We start from the raw sequence: 18996 nt of genomic DNA on the forward strand, positions 1-18996 counted from the left end.
CAAAATATCGTCCTTCACATTTATCAAATTCCCAAATAATTTGACACCTATTCAAAAATATTGACCTTCACTTTTATCAAATTCCCAAATAATTTGACACCTTTTCCCAAATATCGTCCTTCACTTTTATCAAATTCCCAAATAATTTGACACCTTTTCCAAAATATCGTCCTTCACATTTATCAAATTCCCAAATAATTTGACACCTTTACCCAAATATCGTCCTTCACTTTTATGAAATTCCCAAATAATCTGACACCTTTTCCAAAATATCGTCCTTCACTTTTATGAAATTCCCAAATAATCTGACACCTTTTCCAAAATATCGTCCTTCACATTTATCAAATTCAGAAATAATTCGACACCTTTTCCAAAATATCGTCCTTCACATTTATCAAATTCCCAAATAATTTGACACCTTTTCCCAAATATCGTCCTTCACTTTTATCAAATTCCCAAATAATTTGACAGCTTTTCCAAAATATCGTCCTTCACATTTATCAATTTCAGGAATAATTCGACACCTTTTCCAAAATATCGTCCTTCACATTGATCAAATTCACGAATAATTTGACACCTTTTCCAAAATATTGACCTTCACATTTATCAAATTCCCAAATAATTTGACACCTTTTCCAAAATATTGACCTTCACATTTATCAAATTCCCAAATAATTTGACACCTTTTCCCAAATATAGTCCTTCACTTTTATTAAATTCCCAAATAATTTGACACCTTTTCCAAAATATCATCCTTCACATTTATCAAATTCCCAAATAATTTGACACCTTTTCCAAAATATCGTCCTTCACATTTATCAAATTCCCAGAAAATCTGACGGCATTTCGCAAAATTTCAAAGATTTCCCCAAAACATTTCACTTTTTCTCGCATTATTTTTCCGTTCTTTTATCAGAAATGAAGGGTTTCCGTAAGCTTAAAAAACTCCATATATATAACTCCGGCGCGAGTACAGTCGCGATCAAAAGTTTCCGGCCGTTTTCATTCGGTCGCCATTTTTTTCCTATAATAGCTAGAGCGACGAGTAAGACGTTTTTGGAAAGGCTGAACCCTTGAAAACCCGATGCCATCGAAATTAATAGAAAATCTTGAAAGGAGCACGAGCAACACATGAATGTGTAAATTATCGCCAAATGACGTCACGAAATATTTCTTCGAATTTGTTGTGGTTGGTCTCATTTTATGCATAACGTTACCCAGAAACCGAATCTGTTTTCAAAATTAAAATCGGATTTGAACTTCAAAGGTTATTAAGGAAATAGTGACGCAAAAAATCACTTTTTCATTAATTATAATTAAATTAGAGTCAACCCTACTATGCTGTAAGCTATAGCTGGGAAAAACAAGTTGGACCACACCGTATTAAAATTTAGCTTCACCCTAGAACGTGAACTTATACAATTGTAATGGAAATGTTCACTAGTTGTCAAATCGCGGATATTTGTTTAGACATGTGAAGGTGAAGGGTAGACTAATGGGAGACGTCTGGAAACTTGAATTTCGTTTCGGTGGCGCTTATTCACGTTTTCGACATTAAAGTCTCAAAGAGTCATGTTGGTAGGTGATTCGCAAATTTGAGAATCATCCACGCTTTGGATGACTGAAGGAGAATTGAGTGCTTACCGATTCATGATCGACATTGTTTCATAATGGCTGGTTGCTGGTCGGGGTTTCTAGACAGCCGGACAGAATCTGAATGATTTTGTTTGGGTGACTACTGTTCAATAACAGTGATAGAACTGGACAGGGCGAATGTTTATAGAATGGTGTAATTGACGAAGGTCGTTTAATGTCGGGGTTGGGCAGGGAATGTGGAGTTGTGGCTGATATTGATCCTCAGCATGACAAAATATGCACACAGCAACGTTGAACTACCTCATTGCCAGCTTTTTTGCCTGTGAAAACTACAAGGTAGGACACGTGTGACACGTGATATTATTTAAGCAGACAGTGTCTGTGTTCATTTGGACAACCGCCATTTGCTTTTGGAGCGCCTAGAATGTTGTTGCAAAAAGATAGGGCAAAATTTGTATACCCGCGCCTTCAAGTTTACTTGCCATATCAACAAGAAAAGTCGAAAGCACTCACTCACTGTGTTTGTAACGCGTAAGAGAATTTAGAAATAAGAGAGAAGCAACGGTTTTAGGTTTTTACCGGCTTTACGTGTTTTTCTCTTCGCATTGAGTTCCGATTTTAATTACCTCTCCGAGTGACGTATGTCACGGAGAGGTTCTAATTTCGACGTGTCTGTGTGTGTGTGTGTCTGTCTGTTGTTATTGACTTACACCCCAGGGGACCGCGTTCGCAGTTTGAAAATCGGAGCAAACGTGTTCTCAATTTCCGGAAATTTCGAAAATTTTATTACACTTACAGGCTATTACTCCATTGCCTGTCTAACACCAACAGCCTCTGGTCTATGCCCATCCCACATGGACACCAGTCTGTACACATTGGCTTCTAATCACCACCCTCTTATGGTCTTTGTCCATCCTACATGGACACCAGTCTGTACACACTGGCTTCTAATCACCACCGTCATCTGATCTATGTCCATCCCACATGGACACCAGTCTGTACTTACTGGCTTCTAACACCACCATCTTCTGGTCTTTGTTTTTGTCCATCCCACATGGACACCAGTCTGTACACCTGGCTTAGAATCACCACCGTCATCTGATCTATGTCCATCCCACATGGACACCAGTCTGTACTTACTGGCTTCTAACACCACAATCTTCTGGTCTTTGTTTTTGTCCATCCCACATGGACACCAGTCTGTACACCTGGCTTCTACTTCATCGTCTTTCTTAAGGTTAAGACATACGCGGCGATCGGCCAGGGTTACGAGAAACGTCTGGCTTCCCATTGGTGGGGCTTCCACCAAAGGTTCACGTAATTGCGCTGTTCTTATCCATAGCTGCGATTCGAAACCCTTATATACTACCTATTTGAGTAAAGCGAAGCAACCGGCGTATGCTTCATTTCAAACGCCAATATTAGTCAAGTCTCTCAAGAATGTTTAATTGTTCTTTATCAAAACGATGTAACGCTCAATAAGGCGAACAACTAACGAAGAAAATAATTAATATTAATTATATTTATTTTAATATTTAAGATAATCTTGTTTCTCAACTCAAAATTAATACGGAAAGAGTTAAAAAGCAGTCTATGCTTTTGTCTGTGTGTGTCCGTCCATTGTTACACTATTGCGTCGCGTTAGCAGTTAGCCTTGTGTTGATGTGTTAAGAAATCATACAGAACCTTAATATTCCCTTTTTCCATAATATAAAGTGAATATGTGGAAGTATTTTTCGTAATTATGATGCATTTAGTACTTTTGTAGCTTTAAAGCTCTGTTTCATTTTGATATTCCAAAGATTTTTTTAATATTGTTATTTGAAATGGCTGTTTATATATTACTTAAGCTATACTACATCTGTATATAGAATAATCCTTGGTTTAGTGATTATATGAAGAAAATTAAGACTGAGACTCCGGCGGATATATCAAGTATTATCCGCAATAGGCTTAGTGAAACAAAGAGTAAATAATTGAGGCCTGAGGTGAAGTAAACTTTGGGCTTTGATTTTCGTGTCTGAAATGAAGAGACATCAACGGTTCAGAGTGAGCCGAAAGTAAAATACACTCTTAAATAATCAGGTTAAGATTTTATAATAGAAGAAAAGGTCATGGTGGCAATTAGAATAGTAAAAGGGCTATTGGTAAACGGGTAGTAGCTACAGACTTTATATTCTCTTTATGGTGCGCATTGACTGTTAGTGCCTCTAGTTACAATTTAGCTTTGGTGTTATTTAACGTTAACATTCATGTTGGCAAACTAATAATATTGTTGACGTGAGACGAGACGATAGTGTTTACACTGCAAACCAGTTGTGAATGTAGCTATCAGAATATACGGTAAACAGCTGAAGCGTAGACTTCATTTCCTGTTCTTTCCCCATTGACTGATTTCCATATGTCCAAGATTTATCCTAATTGGATGTAAAATGTCGTCTGCTTTACTGTATATTCGCTATGCTTGGAAAACTGCTTCAATATTTCGTAAATTTTTACTTCAAAAAAGAGAAATAATTCCATATCTAGGTAAATAAGTTTGTAGTAGTAGACCTCTAGACTCGGAGAGGTAATATTTTGGTTTTCCCAACTTGTTTTTTTTTGCCTTAGACAATATAAGGAAGGAATAGCAGAAAGACCAATTTTTTAAAGGTTTACTGTTAATTTCAACCTCTCGCGGCTTATACAACTCTTCTGCTGGAAAACGACTCTTATACTTCTTAAGAAACTGTGTTTCACGTTTTTACCAGTGGGCAGCTGTCCGAATCGAGCAGGGCGGCTGAGCCGCTCCCAAACAAATTACCTTGAAAGATAATGGGCCTATTTCATGTTTTTATAGTTTGACCTTTCAGGAACAGTACGAATCTGTTTGAAAGAGTATAGTGTTGAATTGCCTCTAGATGGGGTAGATTTCCCTTTTCGAAGCCCGATTTTTCCTCGTTAATCTTTACTATTTGCTTACTAAATTTTCAATTGTTAGGCAACAACTAGTCTGTTGTCAAAGCTACTTGAATTAAGGATATAGATTAATTTCAAAAGAAGGTTCGCATGCGTTTGCAGAGTTGTCGGATTAAGTTTCCGCTGGTGTAGTATTCCTCTTTCAAAACGGATCCCTTCTTACAAGTCAGTGGCGGCTCCTTTTTACCCGCCTTTCAATGTTTATCAGTAGGGTGTTTTCGTGGTTCAATGATTAGAAGAAACGGTGATAATAACGTTGGCCGAATCGAACTCAATTCGGTTTTGGCAGAATTTAATGTGGCCGCAATATAATTATATTGCAAATGTGTAAAATCAGTTTGGTGGAATCTGTTTTAATTAATTAATTCCGATTCTGTGGGCATGATTTATTTATATATAGACCGAAAAAATAACACAGTTGGAAAATAATGACAATGTTTATTCAATTTTATTTTGTTTTCTACTTCAAAGATAATCATTCGGCACATTTTAAAGGAATCAGTGTTAATAATTAACTATTATTACAATTTATACTTAATATTGTGACCAGTAACCGCCATTATCGAATACTTCTCTTACTCGATTGGGCATTGATTCATTGTAGGATTGGAATAATTCCTCATTCAGCTTTAGATCTCGCCAAGCATTTTGCACAGACTCCAACAACTCTTGGACATTTCTCACGTTTCTGTGATCAATAACACGAACCATTTCCACCCAAAGTTTCTCATTTGGATTCATGTCGCATCCATTAGCAGGCCAATTCATGACTTTCAAATAAAATAAACCATTAACTACAAGGTCGCAATGTCCGATCGAATTGAAATAAGGCGTCAGATAGTAGAGTTGCATCAACAAGGATTTTCAAATAGATTAATTGGAAGGCAGTTGAACGTTTCTCGCGCTGCAGTAGCTACGTGGGTAGATAGATGCCGCAACAATGAGTTTATTGGCGGGGTGGACTTGGAACGCGCCGGAAGACCTAAGGTTTTGTCTGCCAGAGATTCGCGTCGTCTAGTCAGAACCAGTAGAGCGCAACCATTTCTGACAGCCAGAGGCCTGCGAACGGAACTAGAACTCCAAGCGTCCTTACCAACTGTGAGAAGGGAGTTGATCAGGCATGACCTTCACGGACGCATTGCCTGCAAGAAAGAGAAGTTAAGCGCAGAAAACCGACGAGGGAGACTAGAATTTGCACGATACCATTTAAACTGGACACCCGAGCAGTGGGCGCGAGTGACATTCACGGATGAAAAAAGCTTCGTTGTCGGGCACAATGGCCAGGTAATGAGTGTTTTTAACGAGTTATTAGAATAATAGTTTAAGCATTCGTCAATATTTTATATTTAAGATCCGGGCTAGAAGACCAATCGGTACTCGCTTGAACGAACCACACGTAACCGAGGTTCCGTAAACTGTTTGGGCTGGCTATCGGCAGCTAACTCCGGATGTCTTGTTCACATCCAAGGGAGAAATACCGCGCAACGATATGTCGAGTTATTGGAGAACGATGGCCTTCCAAGCATCCTGGAAAGGTTTCTGAACGGGGACGTCGACTTTATGCACGACAGAGCCCCGATTCACACGGCAAGAATCGCAACCCAAGCATTGGAAAGGCTTAGGGAAATCCATGGATTTAGAGTAAGTTATGTTGTTTACTTTTGTAAGTATTTAAATCATTTGAACATTGCGACCTTGTAGTTAATGGTTCATTTTATTTGAAGGTCATGAATTGGCCTGATAGGGATGTGAAATGAATCCAATTGAGAATCTTTGGGCGGAAATGGTTCGTGTTATTGATCACAGAAACGTGAGAAATGTCCAAGAGTTGTTGGAGGCTGTGCAAAATGCTTGGCGAGATCTAAAGCTGAAGGAGGAATTATTCCAATCCTACAGTGAATCAATGCCCAATCGAGTAAGAGAAGTATTCTATAATGGCGGTTACTGGTCACAATATTAAGTATAAATTGTAATATTAGTTAATTATTAACACTGATTCCTTTAAAATGTGCCGAATGATTATCATTGAAGTAGAAAACAAAATAAAATTGAGTAAAAATTATCATTATTTTCCAACTGTGTTATTTTTTCTGTCTATATTTAAATAAAGCATGCCCACAGAACCGGAATTAATTAATTAAAACAGATTTCACCAAACTGATTGTGCACATGTTCAATATAAATATATAGCGGCCCCATTAAATTCTGCCAAAACCGAATTGAGTTCGATTCGGCCAACGTTATTATCGCCGTTTCTTCTAATCATTGAACCGCGAAAATACCCTACTGATAAACATAGACAGGCGGGTCAAAAGGAGCCGCGACTGACTTGTAAGAAGAGATCCGTTTTGAAAGCAGAATACTACACTCTAAAAAATAAGCGTTCAATAGGGTTCAAATTTGAACTGTACGATCCTTCGTTGAACATTTGCTGTTCAGAGGCTCATTAGATTTCAAAAAGCGTTCACGCTGCATCTTTTTAAAGATAAGCGTTCAACGTAGAACACATAATAATCGGCCTGGTGGGGTTTTCTAAGAAACCCAGGAAAGGGAGGTGTCACGGAGTGTTTAAAATAATTCGACCCCTATCACCAATATCCCCCCTCTTGAAAAGAAATGTAAAAAGGGGTGTACTACCCCGTTCTTCCCATTGGAAATGTGACCCTCTCCATTCCCTCGAGCCTTCATCCCACGTCACGCGGTCCAGGTTACCACTGAAAAAAAACTGAACTGCAAAAAAACCCGTATTTGTAAAATATGCCCTCGTGGCATTAAAACCGAGGGGTCGAACATAATGTACAAACACGTACGTTCTGGATATACTTCCCGGAATACTCGAATATGATTTTAATTATGCCTATTATAGCCACATAAAAGTAAATTCTCCTACAACCACACGCCCTAAATTTACTTTCTGTCCGACCCCTCGATAGACCGAGTACAAAGACCCTTAACCCTTTGAAGGCTTTCCCCCTTCAGTGGACGAAGGGGATGGGCCAGGTTCGGTTCTTTGTGTGTTTGTTAAGTGGTAAACGGTTACTAAAAATTTCCACTGTGCTTCGCGATGTTTTCGAAAAGCGGTTTAAAACGGTTTTACTACAGTACGCTATGCAAACCGATGATTTCAATCTGATGATCCATTGAAAAGTCTATATAAAAATTGTTTTATTGAAGATATAATTCAGGTATGTAATATTTTATTTTATTTTCTAGCTAATTAAGGTATTAAAACTTAAAATGAGTAAAATTTAATTGGACAATAGGGCTATTTGAATATAACGGAGCTCAAAGCCACTATAAATTCTACCAATTAGCTGAACCAGTCACTTTTTGTAAAGGTCCTGTGTTAAGAGATAACGCCTAAGTGTTTTTTCAGTAATAAACAGAAAAAATGTCCATAATAATATTATTTTTCACCTTGAGCTCTTGTTTAAAACACTTCTAATTAACGTGGTCATTTAGCTAGTGCTAAATTTCAAAATATAATTAAAAATCATTAATAAATAAAGAAAAACCCTAGTACTGGTAAATCGAACCTTTCCTACTGGTACTTTTCCTAAGTTACCCCCTCCCCCAATAGCGTGGAGTCGCGCCTTAATGTCGAAAAAACCGGGCTATTGTGGCTCAAAGAAAAAGTTTTTAAAATGAATGAAGTTTTAGGTTTATTATATATATATATACTATTAATTTTATGGACAACTTTGAGTTGACAATTTTCTTGGATATTTTCCTTAAGCGCCACCGTTTACAAGTTGTGATCAGTATTTTGCGTATGAACCGTTAAATTAGCATTATCTTTCAGTGCTCTACTTAAATTTACGGGACCATCCCTAATCATAACTCGTAAATAATTGTCCCTAAGTCAAAATGTCAAAGAAAAGTTTCGACTCAAAATCGTCTTTTGAAAAACGGTATTTGGTCGAAACACCCTGTATATGCTCTTTTAAATATATATAAAAACTCTCCATTATAGGTTGAACTTCTCGACCATTTTTTTAATTTGGAAAATGGACTGGCAATATCATGTAATGTATAAGAAAAAATAATTATATTTAACTGCAAGGAAAGCTGTACACGAACTAATTTACTACAAATTTTTGGAAATTTATTTGAAATTGATGTTAAGGTGGTCCAAATATCTTATTCTCAATGACATTCAAGAATTTATCATACCGCAAATGGATTTAAATTAAATCCATTAAATCTCTAATGAGGACTTCAGTAAGTTTGACATGTAAGTTAATAGCCATGATATCAATTCACTCTTCCATTCTAGTCGGACCATACTCGGAATATTTTTAGATGTCCAAAAGGTTTGACTACTCCAGAATCTGTTTAGCTCTAATTACTAAACACAAGTTTCTAAAACATCGACTTCCCAACACCAGTGGCTACGTAAATTATGCATATAATTATGCCACGAAGGTTCTAGTATAGTAATTAAAACTAATTATTCTAAGGGACTGGTAATAAAATATGAATTATCTTTTATTAGATGAATTCGTTGAAAATGAAATTTCGTCATGAAAGGATGCAAATGGGAAATTTAGTCGTTCGAGCTATGAAGTTCCTACAGAAAGTTGTTCTTCTTCAATTTATAACAAATTATAGATTTATAACGGATAATTTTATTCTGTAATTTACTTTGGTAAATCAAATAAAGTGGATTGAAATTCTAGAAAATCTTAGGTTTTTATGTTATGCATTCTACTTTTCTTTAAACTATTTTCAAAAGCACACTTTTTTCAATATTAAACCTTAAATATGGGTTCGAAATTCCGCAAAATCATTCAATTTTAAACGCTGTATATCTGCTCAATAAAGCACCTACTCGTTCACTGTGGAACGAAAAATGCGAGTTCGAGGTATACCAATATCATTCTGTGTTGAACGCTAAATATCGGTTCAATCCACATAAATACTGTTTAGAATTGAACGCTAATTATGAATTCAAAATACACCAATTTCGTTCAAACATGAACGTTAAATATTTGGTCAAAATAAATCGGTTTCGTTCAATATTGAACGTCCATAGAACGTTCGAGATTTCTCAGTAACGTTCAAAGTTGAACGTTAAATGTGCGTAAAAGATATAACAATTTCGTTCAGTACTGAACATTTTAAACTCAATCCAAAAAACACTTGCGTTCTTAAATGAACCCTAGATTCGCATATAGTATGGAACATTTGTGTTCTTGAAAGAACAAACTCCTGGCGTTCAAATGAACCCCTTAACCTTTACAATAATTCGAATTGAACCCATTAATTTTACAATAATTCGAATCGAACCCATTAATTTTACAATAATTCGAATTGAACCCATTAATTTTACAATAATTCGAATCGAACCCATTAATTTTACAATAATTCGAATCGAAGCCATTAATTTTACAATAATTCGAATCGAACCCATTAATTTTACAATAATTCGAATCTAACCCATTAATTTTACAATAATTCGAATCGAACCCATTAATTTTACAATAATTCGAATCGAACCCATTAATTTTACAATAATTCGAATTGAACCAATTAATTTTACAATAATTCGAATCGAACCCATTAATTTTACAATAATTCGAATCTAACCCATTAATTCTACAATAATTCGAATCGAACCCATTAATTTTACAATAATTCGAATCGAACCCATTAATTTTACAATATTTCGAATCGAACCCATTAATTTTACAATATTTCGAATCGAACCCATTACATTTACAATATTTCGAATCGAACCCATTACATTTACAATATTTCGAATCGAACCCATTACATTTACAATATTTCGAATCGAACCCATTACATTTACAATATTTCGAATCGAACCCATTACATTTACAATATTTCGAATCGAACCCATTACATTTACAATTATTCGAATCGAACCCATTACATTTACAATTATTCGAATTGAACCCATTACATTTACAATTATTCGAATTGAACCCATTACATTTACAATAATTCGAATTGAACCCATTACATTTACAATAATTCGAATTTCCCCCTGCTGTGTTGGTCTAAACATTAGGGTAGTTTTCAACGTCAGAAGTTGTAGGTTTTTTACAGACGGCTTAAATGTGTGTACCTTAACGTGCTTCATGGCGTACGCGCGCAAGTTTGCTTAAACGTTGATGGTGCCCATTTTGAACAATGTAATTGGGTTTCATTCGAATTATCGTGAAAGTAATGGGGTTCGATTCGAATTATTGTAAAAGTAATGGGGTTCGATTCGAATTATTGTAAAGGTAATGGGTTCAATTCGAATTATTGTGAATGTAATGGGTTCGATTCGAATTATTGTAAATGTAATGGGTTCAAATCGAATTATTGTGAATGTAATGGGTTCAATTCGAATTATTGTAAAAGTTAAGGGGTTAGATTCGAATTATTGTAAAGGTTAAGGGGTTCATTCGAATTATTGTAAAGGTTAAGGGGTTAGATTCGATTTATTGTAAAGGTTAAGGGATTAGATTCGATTTATTGTAAAGGTTAAGGGATTAGATTCGATTTATTGTAAAGGTTAAGGGGTTAGATTCGATTTATTGTAAAGGTTAAGGGGTTCATTCGAATTATTGTAAAGGTTAAGGGGTTCATTCGAATTATTGTAAATGTTAAGGGGTTCATTCGAATTATTGTAAAGGTTAAGGGGTTAGATTCGATTTATTGTAAAGGTTAAGGGGTTCATTCGAATTATTGTAAAGGTTAAGGGGTTCATTCGAATTATTGTAAAAGTAATGTGTCTAATTCAAATAAAGACTGGTCAGTTACCAGTACATCTGAACAAACAAGTAACCGATATCTGTGCTACTTTCCTTACCTTTAATTACAATCATCAATAAAAACAAAGGGATTAACGCTTTTGGCCGTTTAACACGTTCATTGTCTTCCACTAGGTTTGAACTTATTTCGATCATTGCCTTATGCTCAATAATCGAAAACAATTGGGTCAAAACCACAATTCTAGTGCTATAATTCTGCAAAATCTCCTTGTTTTTCGGCTTACTTTTGAGAGCCCATAACGTCGCAACGGAGCGCTTTACCCCAAAACGTCATAGAACCTTTCGGACTCCTTTTGACCCAAGGAACATGCCTGTTAATTTGTGCCAGACTTTCCAGAAACACCCTGTATAATACTTTTGTACCAACAATATTTCACTATCTTTGCTTTAAAGGAAAATTTGAAGAATTTATGATTCATCTTGAGTTTAACTGTGAAATTTTCATACCTGAGATGGCGAATTTTCGTCTTTTTTCTTTTAATGAATATTAAAAAACTTCCTCAACCAAACGCACGAAAAATGATTACAATTTTTGATATAAACCTGTTTAAATAAAATGTTAATAAAATCCCATATTGTGTCTAATTGTGACTATTTACACCTGTTATATGGACCCTTCTTCCAATGGGTTTTTATGTTTTTGCTTTAGATAAAAACTGGATAATTTCCGAAGGTATCGTATAACACACTAGCTGTTATTCCCGCAGCGTCGCTCGCTTGTAATAAGAACTTCCATCAAAATGATATAAAGAATGGCTAGATTTTACTGATTCGACTAAAATTTTTGTAACACCCTAGGAGCGAAGGCCCGTCAGAACATTTTTTTATTACTTTTCAAGCGGACATTATTCCATAAATAAGGGTTTTTAAATTCTTGGCCGCCATTTAAATAGATGGCAATAAATGGAACCCAAAAGACCACTCAGCCCGTCTATAGGTTAAAGGAAACCAGTGTACTAAATATTTTCAAAATCGGTTGAAACGCGCGGACTTTGTTGCATAGAGAAGATCTTTTACATTTCTGTTCGCCATTTATTAATATGGCGGAGGATAGGAAAAATCTTTCTTAGTACGCGCCAACTACTTATGAGTAACGTTTCTGCAAATTTTCAGCCTTCTAGGGCAAGTGGTTTTGGGCTGGGCGTTGATTATAAGTCAGTCAGTCAGGACTTTGATTTATATAGATATAGATATAGATTAAAAGAGCCTCGAATATTTGATATCTACCTGTCCTGTTTCATTGAAATGCATAATACATCTCATTTTTGTTTAATTTTGAACTCTTATATCTACTATGGGGAGCCTTTTTCAAACGGTTTTTCATTATGTTTCTAGTTAGTAGTCTTTGTAAGTAAATAAAATCAATTTTCGATATATCCCTGTTGAATTGTAATTTTAATATCACCCATTTTACACTATTTTACAGGTGAATAGTAAACTTCGTAAGGTGTCGTATCTAACATTTTTAATATATACTTTTTTAATTGAAATTTATAATTTGCAACATTTTGTGTCTAATTTTGGATTTTAAGCCCTTTACGGGGACCCTTGACCCAACGGTTTTTCATGTTTTTTACTTTAGGTGGAAATAATACCATTCCTTAAGGTTTCGTATAACGCAGTAGCAAGAGCTTTGTACTTTTGATATAATTTAAATTTGTGATAAATAAAATTTGAGTTTAAAATTGAGTTACTACATTCGCTGTGGAGACCCTTTTTCCAACGGTTCTTTGTCATTTTCCTTGTGGATGAATAATAGTAAACTTCGTAAGGTATGATGTCTAAAAGTTTTGATATATACCATTTTAATTGAAATTTATAACTTACACCATTTTGCGTCTATTTTTGGATTTTAAGCCCTTTACTGCGACCTTTGACCCAACGGTTTTTCATGCTTTTTGCTTTAGGTGAAAATAATGCAATTTTTTGAGATATCGTATAACGAAGTTGAAATAGCTTCGTGTTTTTGATATCTTCCTGTTTAATTGATATTTGTGATAAATAAAATTTTCTGTTTAAATTTGACTTACTACATCCGCTATGAGGACCTTTTTTAACGCTTTTCCATTATTTTTCTTTTGGTTGAATAAAAGTAAACTTGGTTAGGTGTCGTAACTAAGATTTTTGATATATAATGCATTATATATAAGGGCAGTGCGAGCCTTGATTTTTTGGTTTTCGAGCTACATGTTCAAAATATGGTTTCGGGCTTTTATCGCGCCTTAAATTTCTATGGCGAGCCTTAACGACATTCAATTTTAGCTCTTAAATTTCAATGCTACTGTTTTATACATCCAATTACTTTAATTAGGAAAGAAAACTATTAAGTCGTAAATATAACAGATAGACTTTTTTGACTATAAATACACTTGAATCATATTATCACTTATTAAAAGTACTTACGTGAACTGACAATCGCATTGATAATTCAATTCAATCGAATTTTTCTATACCCAAAACGGGCCAAAAGTAAAAGTAAAAATAAAACTCCAATTACTTTATATTTTTTTCTACGCACAAAAGTGGAAGTAATATTTACACCAGTCAAATGTGGGCTTGCAAAAAGGATACGAGCCTTACCAAAAAAAAAAACCAGAATAATTTTCTTCTTCGCTGCGCTTGGGCTATCAGGCAGTAATAGTGCAGCAATAAATGCAATATATATATATATAAAAAACTGCAACTCGGTAACCAGCTGGCTAAAATATAGCAGAATCGGGGTCAGCGCTGCCTCTGCTAATTGTAGTCCAGTTGAAGCCCTCTCACTGACTTATGCCCGTACAAAACTTTTCTATGAAATTTCCATAAAAATATATAAAATTTAATAGAGTGTAGTGCGTAAAGGGCTCTATTCCAATTGATATTTCTATTGACTTATCTATAAACTTTCTATATCTTCATTTTATAGATTTTATATAAAACAAAAACCATGCGTTTTTCTGTAAGTGTTATGTTAATATTCTATAAGCATATTATATAGAAATTTTATAAATTATGTTAACTTATTTTCCACAACTTTCTATACGATTTTTGCTAATTTTCTATTAAAGTTTTCAGAAAATCTTGTAAAGGCGTTTGAATTGTGATTCTACTGTTTTCTACAATACCTTAATGGAAAGTCTATACAATGTATATATTGTACAATTTATACAGATTCTTAACATAAATTTATAATATGATTTACTTTTCTACTTAATGATCGCTCCAGCCCACTTTCAGTTCGCTACACACTGTAGAAGCTAGAGGTTTAAAAATGGTCTCTCATGGTTTAAACTAAAACATCATACCAGTAATAGTTTAAATTTAGGTGTATTATGGTTTGAAAATTGATTCAGTCAAAATTAACCAAAAATTGTTTGTCCATAAAGCTAGATTAAACCAACAATGTTCTGGAATTAGACATGGAACCGTTATGTTCTACTATCAGACCCTTTAACTAATGTTCTGCTTTCAGAATATGATTCAGAAATGTACCGATTTTAAACTATATCTCGTTAATTTTCCGTCTTTAAACCATATTCTGTTAATGTCCTAATAATAGAGGTTAAGTTTAAATGTTCTAGAATGAGAATGAAAAATTTACTATTCTGATATCAGAATTAAAGTTTAAACGTTCAAACAGCACCTATGATAGCTTTCTAATTAGGTGTAATACCCCGAGGCTCTTTCTACTGCCCGTTCACTTAAGGAGAATAATCCTTACTATAAACCCAGTGCCCGGTTAAGATGGGATGAATGAATGTAATGAAAACTTGTCTGTTCTGCAGGATTCTTAGGGCACTGCAGTACTCCATGTAACAATGATCTACATTAAGTAATACACGTTGGTACAAGTGCACTTAATCATGCAATAAACCAAAGCGGCTGAAGACCACTGACAGGTATCTCAACCCATACTACAGTCTACTTACAGCCCTTTTGCAACTCACTTACAGCTAATCACTGAAGTACCATTGGAAGCACCGTTAGAGTTGTTCTATCCCTTTCAGGGCCCTCATGTAAACGAAAAGATGCAAGATCGCATAGAAGTGTCTTTATAGTGATAAGCTTTAATTAAAAAACTTTACGTAATTTAACCTATTTTTGCCCTATACCGATCATTTTAATTGGCTGACAGATATTACCTGCAGAAATTTAGCACAGCTTCATAAAGTCTGTTTTTAAGATACAGCATCTTATTTTAATTTATTTTATTTTTATTACAGATGTATTTGTTGTTATTCCAGTCAATGAGATTTGCAAACTCCTTCCTACTGAGCTTGAGTGCATCTATATTATGGCATATCACATGGGCTACCATTACAGTTTGATTTCAGTCATGTTGTAGTATCATCAATTTGACTTATTTGCAAAGCTTTTCCAACCATCGAACAGCGTTAATTTGAAAATGGTCCAAAGAAACATTGAATTTACAACATTTTAATATCTGCAGCTAAATGGTTACTTTCGCAGATAGTTTAAGTCAGTTAAGCTGAACTAGCAGCTGTAGTGCGGCTCTTTATCAACTTTAGCAGAAAAATGCAGATCGATTTTTTAGCTAAATAATTTGCGGGATGAGTCTGCAGTCAAATGTAGTCTAGGTTCAGAGAAGGTCCAGCCAACTATTCTAAACACAGCTATAGTTTACACCTTATTAACAGTCCCAAATTTATGTTCTGGAACGGTTTTCCATAACCTATGTTTTTGATTCAATTTAGTCATATTCGTAAGGTATCGCATAACGCACAAAAACTAACCTCATACTTTTGATATATACCTGGTTTTTCATGTTTTTTAGTTTCGATGAGTCTTGATAATTTCTTAACGTATTAAATAATTATAAACGTATTAAATAATTATAAATTAGAATCGTAATCAGAGATTCATTTATTTGAAATAGAGAATATATCGCATTTCGTGTTTTATTTCACTTCCTTGAGCTTTTTGTGGTCTTTGCTTTAGATGAAAATTATACACAATAATACATATACATACAAAATACGAATTTTTTTCGCATCTTCCTAATTCATTGGACTTAAAAATCAATCCAACATGTTTTTGGTGTGAATTTTTAAATTCGATTTTGGGACCCTTTTTCTTAATGACTTTGGAAGTTTTTTTGCGTTTGATGAAAATTCTTAAAATTCCAAATGGAGATGTTGAGCTCTCTGATGAAATTACTCAACAAACATTACTTCCTGGAGTCAATGATCGAAATTATGTAAAACTGGGAAAGAAAAATTGACAATATTACTATTAATGAGGAAGTTTATTGCTTATGTGGATTCCGAGGAACCGCTTCAAATTAAGAGTGTAGTCCCACCCGAATATGTTAAGGGATACATTTCTATCGAAACTTACAAACGCACGTCAAACGAGCCATCAAAGGTATAGGCAATCTCAGAATTGGACAATATGCTGACACTATGGTGCCCATTATAGAAATGAGGGATGTTTTGAGGGTGACCAAGGACCAGGTTCAACTTAAACCTAAACAATAAGTTCGATTTAAAAGAATTATCTATAGACTCGAGTTTTTGATATATACCTTTATAATTGAAATGTATAATTCATCCCATATTGTATGTAATTTTCAATTTTTACATCTGCTATGTGGCCCCTCGTTCTAACGTTTCTCCATAATTTTTTTCGGTATGGTCCCATTTCTCCCAATTCTGTGTTTCCCAAAATACATTTTTATCCCAAAATTTCCGATTCCCAGTTCTCCCAATCTTATATTTCCCAATCGGAATTTTAATCCCAAACTATTCAATTCTCATTTCTCCCAATCGAATGGTTTCGTCTAATATTTTATGCTGCAAAGGGTTGCTTTCAAAACGACTTTGATTATTTTTAATGCGAATAGGTTAGGATAGGTTAGGTTAGGTTAGGTTAGGTTAGGTTAGGTTAGGTTTGGTTAGGTTTGGTTAGGTTAGGTTTGGTTAGGTTTGGTTAGGCTAGGTTAGGTTTGGTTAGGTCAGGTTAGGTTAGGTTAGGTTAGGTTAGGTTAGGTTAGGTTTGGTTTGGTTAAGTTTGGCTAAGTTAGGTTTGGTTAAGTTTGGTTAAGTTTGGTTTGGTTTGGTTTGGTTAAGTTAAATAATTTTCCTACCAATTAATGTGAAGTGTTATTCTAAATGTATTATATTTTTCTGTTAGATCCATGAGAAAGTTCGTGTTTTATAAATAATTTAACTATGGTACGCCTTTTCCAAAATATTGATGCTTAGCTTCATTGACTTCTCAAATAATATGCCTTTTCCAAAACATTACTGTTATGTTATGTTGGGTTAGGTTTGGATAATAATATTTTATAAATCATTATGCTATGGTACGCCTTTTCTAAAATATTGATGTATAGCTTCATTGACATCTCAAATAATATGCCTTTTCCTAAACATTACTGTTATGATAGGTTAGGTTTGGTTTGGTTAGGTTAGGTTAGTAATATTTTATAAATCATTTAACAATGTTACACCTTTTCCAAAATATTGACGTTTAGCTTCATTGACTTCTCAAATAATATGCCTTTTCCAAAACATTACTGTTATGTTATGTTAGGTTAGGTTTGGTTTGGTTAGGAGGACGTCTCTTCCTCTTTGGAGCGGTTATACACTTCAAGTAAGTGTATCCCTTATGAAATGAAAAAATATATAAATAAAACCATCAAATTCTACTCTATTTGAGTCTTTTTGGGTATGCAATATTGGGTTAATTGGAATAGGAGAACTAAGAATTGGGTGTTTTAAATTGGGTGAAACAGGGGGTAACCTGTTCGACCACTAAACAGAAAATACAAGATTCAGGAGGAAAGAATAAAACAACTAAAAAGGGAACTGGATGCGGGGAGAAAAACTCCATTTGAATATTTCGAAATCATAAAATGGAAATTCAAACTAAACTGAATATGTAAAACATATCATTGTTAATAAAACAAAAAAATTATCTTTGAATTTATTAACATATGTTTTATGCTGAATTGGGAGAAAAGAAATTGGGGGAAAAGATATAGTGTTGGGTCAAATGGGATTGGGAGATATGGGAATTGGGAGAAACGGTTTGGGTTAAATGGGAGTAAATCTTTTTTTCGATTAAAATACGTGAGCTTCGTAAGGTTTAGGGTATCGCAAGTACGTTGAATTTTTGGTATCTACCTATTTTTTTTCGATTAAAATACGTGAGCTTCGTAAGGTTTAGGGTATCGCAAGTACGTTGAATTTTTGGTATCTACCTATTTAATTAAAATTTACAATACATACAATTTTTTGTTTCATTTTGACTTTCTTCATCCGGTATTAGGACCTCTTTTCTAACGGTTTTTCATTATATTTCTTATTAAGGTGTCGTACAAAGCACTAAAATTTACCTATCATTTTTGATATATACAATTTTCTTTGAAATAAAAAGAAAATTCTATTTTGGCTTTTTAAATCCGCAGTGGCAACCTTAGTTCCAAAGATTTTTCATGTTTTTTTAGTTTCTATTAATCTAGATAATTTCTTAAGTTATCAGGTATTGCACTACGTAAGAATCGTAATCCAGTTATACATATGTTTTTCTAAATTGAGAATAAATCACACTTTGTGTTTTATTTTAGTTTTTACATTTGATATGGGGACCTTTTTTCTTACAGGTTTTCGTGGTCTTGCTTTAGATGAATATCACACTTAATCAAGCCAGG

The 18996-nt window shown here is 34.3% G+C and overlaps 1 long non-coding RNA gene across 1 annotated transcript; it reads left to right on the plus strand.

Moving 5' to 3' along the window:
- Positions 1 to 7549: 7549 nt before the first annotated feature.
- Positions 7550 to 9163, plus strand: LOC149696382 (uncharacterized). The gene is made up of 5 exons (XR_016382409.1): positions 7550 to 7739; positions 8528 to 8579; positions 8681 to 8775; positions 8831 to 8979; positions 9050 to 9163. It is a non-coding gene; the product is annotated as an uncharacterized LOC149696382 (long non-coding RNA).
- Positions 9164 to 18996: the final 9833 nt, after the last annotated feature.

This window comes from Phalangium opilio, unplaced genomic scaffold, assembly GCF_054372755.1.
Source record: "Phalangium opilio isolate 3A_F unplaced genomic scaffold, DU_Popi_V2 ptg000021l_1, whole genome shotgun sequence".
Taxonomy (NCBI): Eukaryota; Metazoa; Arthropoda; class Arachnida; order Opiliones; family Phalangiidae; genus Phalangium; species Phalangium opilio.